The following is a 3,516-nucleotide window of genomic DNA, read 5'->3' as shown; positions in this document are numbered from 1 at the left end:
ATTTCAAATAAAACAGACTAATGAGGAATAAATCATTCTGATTTAAATAACCAATATACATTTATTAAATTAAGTTAAAAGTGGTCATATTTTTCCTGCAGAATATCCTTATCAAATTGTTCGTTTTATGACTCACAGAGAACTCAAGTTGTATACTAGAGCTGGAGAAACAGTTTTACTGCTGAGTATTTATTCCCTTTAATAAAGCTTTTTCTAATTTCCTATTCTGAAAACTACATGAATTGTAAGGGTATTTTACACCTGATTTTTGAGCTTTTTCATGACATTCTTGTAAGAAGCTTGTCTCTATTAAGAATAGGAAACAAAGCAGAGATGTCTGAAGCCACTAGGTCGTGGTTCTCAACCTTCCTAATGGAGCGACCCTTTAATACAGATCCTCATGTTGTGGTGACCCCCAAACATAAAATTATTTTCGTTGCTACTTCATAACTGTAATTTTGCTACTGTTATGAATTGTAATGTAAATATCTGATATGCAGGATGTATTTTCATTGTTACAAATTGAAAATAATTAAAGCATAGTGATTAATCACAAAAACAATATGTAATTATATATGTGTCTTCCAATGGTCTTAGACGACCCCTGTGAAAGGATCATTCGACCCCCAAAAGGGTCGCGACACACAGGTAGAGAACTGCTGCACTAGGTGAATGTGATAGAGCTAAGATTAGACACCAACACTCCCATCTTCTTGCTACAATGCCTTTTTAAAAATAACATAAACCAAAATTGAAGTACATGTATTTGTTTTTCCATCAATAGCTTTATATTGCACAGGGATGCTTCATATTGCTCAGGGAAAATAAATGTAGTAGATGATATTTCTTATACTACTTTTTTTTTTCAAACTGAATCCAGCTTTATTAAAGATACTGTTCATAAACAATCATGGTATTTCACACAGAATATGGGCAGACAATCGTTAACAGTATACAACAGCTTTCAAACTCCCTTCTTCAATGAGCTACCAATATCAGAAAGCCACCACAAAACCCAGTGAAGTCTTCATCTGATGCTGTGAATAGGGAAAGTTTAGAGTGAGGGCTGACATTTCACATTGAGCATGTTGTGTAACAACTTTCCACAAGCCGACCCTGACTTTCAGGAAATGAAGTGAAAATGGCAGAGCTTATCAGTAGATCCACAATCTGAAAAGGAACTGCTGCTCTTTAGAGGGAGGCCATCTCAGTGGTGACACTGGAAAGCTCAGATTGCCCAACCGACTGGAAATCAACTTTCTTTGGGTCAGGCCCCAATAGGTCTCTGGGCTTAAGAGAGCCAAAGTCTATGCTTAAAGTGGAGAGGGAGAAAAGGACATAAAAATAAATTTTAGTTTCCCACACGATAAGGTGTTTGTGCCAAGATGGAGACATTCTATCAGTACTATATGCGCCCCCCCCAAAAAATAACAGTGAAGTGTTCTGTGTGCTGACAACATACCTTAAAAGAAAACAAGTAAAACAAAATTCTGCATTTTTATAAAACTTGATAAAAAATAGTATTTCAGACTGTACAGTCACCAGAAATACACAGCTATCAAAAATGCACACACCTCACTTGGCACCTCCAGCACCTTCAGCTTTCTGTGCCTGGTCTGCTTGGCATCTCCATTTTCTGCAGGGCTATTCCCATCTTTGCCAGCATCAGCTTTCCCTTTTCTCTTTCCGTCCCTTCTCTCCCTTCTTTGCAAGGGCCTTTTTAGTTTTGGGCTCTGGCTTTGGAGGAGTGGGTTTAGCTGATAACCTGGTGGATCTTCTCTGTGGTTTGTCCTTCACCTTGGCTTTATCTCCTTTAGCATCCCCTTCAGCCTTCCTCTTGGGCATGATGGCGATGGTGGTGGGACGCCTGAGCAGGATGCAGGGATGCAGCAGCGTGCGGGCTTTGCTCGGTCCAGGGGTTGATCTCATCTCCTCACACTGCTCTCTGGTTCTTTTTGAGGAAGATATTTTGAGATGAAAAACTTCATGAACGAAAGAGGAAAGTGCTAACAATTATACTCAGACAGGATAGTTTTAAAAGAACCTGAAGAAAAACAAACAAACAAGCATTTGATATGAAGCCAAAGCTCTAAATTCTTATAATTAATTAGATGATTCTTAAATACTTTGACACATTTTTAAATGGTAGAAGTATGCACTAATTTAGTAAAAATATCTATAACACAGATATTTTTAATTTGGTATTTATGGTTATTATTGCAGTGCCTGAAATGACGTTGATTTATGATAAACTTTCTAAGTAAATAAACAGTGTTAATAATTTACCTAAGAGAATTAGCCATTATCCAAGAAAATTATAAACACTTAGTCATAAGTAACATAAAATGTAGAATTCTGAAAAGTAAGCATTTTCATTCCTCATGTCGCTTAAAATTCATACATTAAAACTTGCACAAGAACTCTCAAAAAGATACCTAAAAAGTAAAAACAATTTACCGATAAAGTAAAATTATTCAGCCTAATTTCTAAGCCAAATTATGCGTATATATAATACATACTAAGGTATCTCTAAAATAAAAAGGTTGGCCCTACCTGGTTTGGCTCAGTGGATAGAGTGTCAGCCTGGGGACTGAAGGGTCCTGGGTTAGAGTCCAGTTAAGGGCACATGCCTGGGTTGTGGGCTCAACCCCCAGTAGGAGGCGTGTAGGAGGCAACCAATCAATGATTCTCTCTCATCATTGATGTCTCTATCTCTCTCTTCCACTCCCTTCCTTTCTGAAATCAATAAAAATATATTTTTTAAAAAAGAGGCTGATTCCAAAAGTCCTTCATGAAAACCAATGCAATTAGTTGCTGTACCACTCTGTGTACAGTTGTATAGTTATAAATATAAACTGCTAAATTAAAGTTTATAGTTTAGAATACTAAAAATATTTTTTAGATACCTGCATTTTGCTTTACCTTTTTAGTGAAGATGATGTCTGCACATGACATGGTTAAAGTAATGATCGTCCTGTTTGCAATCTGTGTTTTTGCAAAATTGTCCCAACCTGCGGGACAACAACGGGGGAACCAAGAGACACCCTAGGAGAATGAGGCAAGCAAGGGACACGAAAGAATGGAGGCAAGACAGGATTCTGATCAAGCCTCAAACTTTATTCTTACAGCGGCAGAATATATACTGTTTTAGGGACGGGGGGAGGGTAAGGGGGTCTATGGGCAAATACCTATGGGCAATAACCTATCACTAGAGATTTAGTAGGCTCCGGATGGCTGTGCTTATCAGCAGATATGCGTGATTTAGAGATGCGTGATTTAGCGGCCTTCGGATGGCTGTGTGCTTATCAGTGGGGAGGTGTGAATTAGCAGCTGTGTGGGGGCAGTTTGTCTTTTACTGCTGGCCAAATTGCAAGACACAAGTGGTTCCTAGTAATTAGGAGTTTCTGAAGGAACCAGAAACTTACAGTTCTTAAGATGGCTTTGTCTAAGCCAATATTTCTAATGGCTCCCAACATTTCCTCCCTTTTTCTTTATTAAGGGTGGGCTTTAAACGAC

General features: G+C 38.1%; 2 pseudogenes; one reads left to right on the top strand and one right to left on the bottom strand.

The window, feature by feature from the left end:
- Positions 1-1,263: 1,263 nt before the first annotated feature.
- On the bottom strand, positions 1,264-1,942 carry LOC102760585 (annotated as a pseudogene).
- A 993-nt stretch (positions 1,943-2,935) lies between these two features.
- Positions 2,936-3,516, top strand: part of LOC107184562 — an 8,853-nt pseudogene continuing 8,272 nt past the window's right edge.

The sequence above is a fragment of the Myotis davidii genome, unplaced genomic scaffold (genome assembly GCF_000327345.1).
Source record: "Myotis davidii unplaced genomic scaffold, ASM32734v1 scaffold946, whole genome shotgun sequence".
In the NCBI taxonomy this organism is placed as follows: domain Eukaryota; kingdom Metazoa; phylum Chordata; class Mammalia; order Chiroptera; family Vespertilionidae; genus Myotis; species Myotis davidii.
This window is presented reverse-complemented; position numbering and strand designations above follow the sequence as displayed.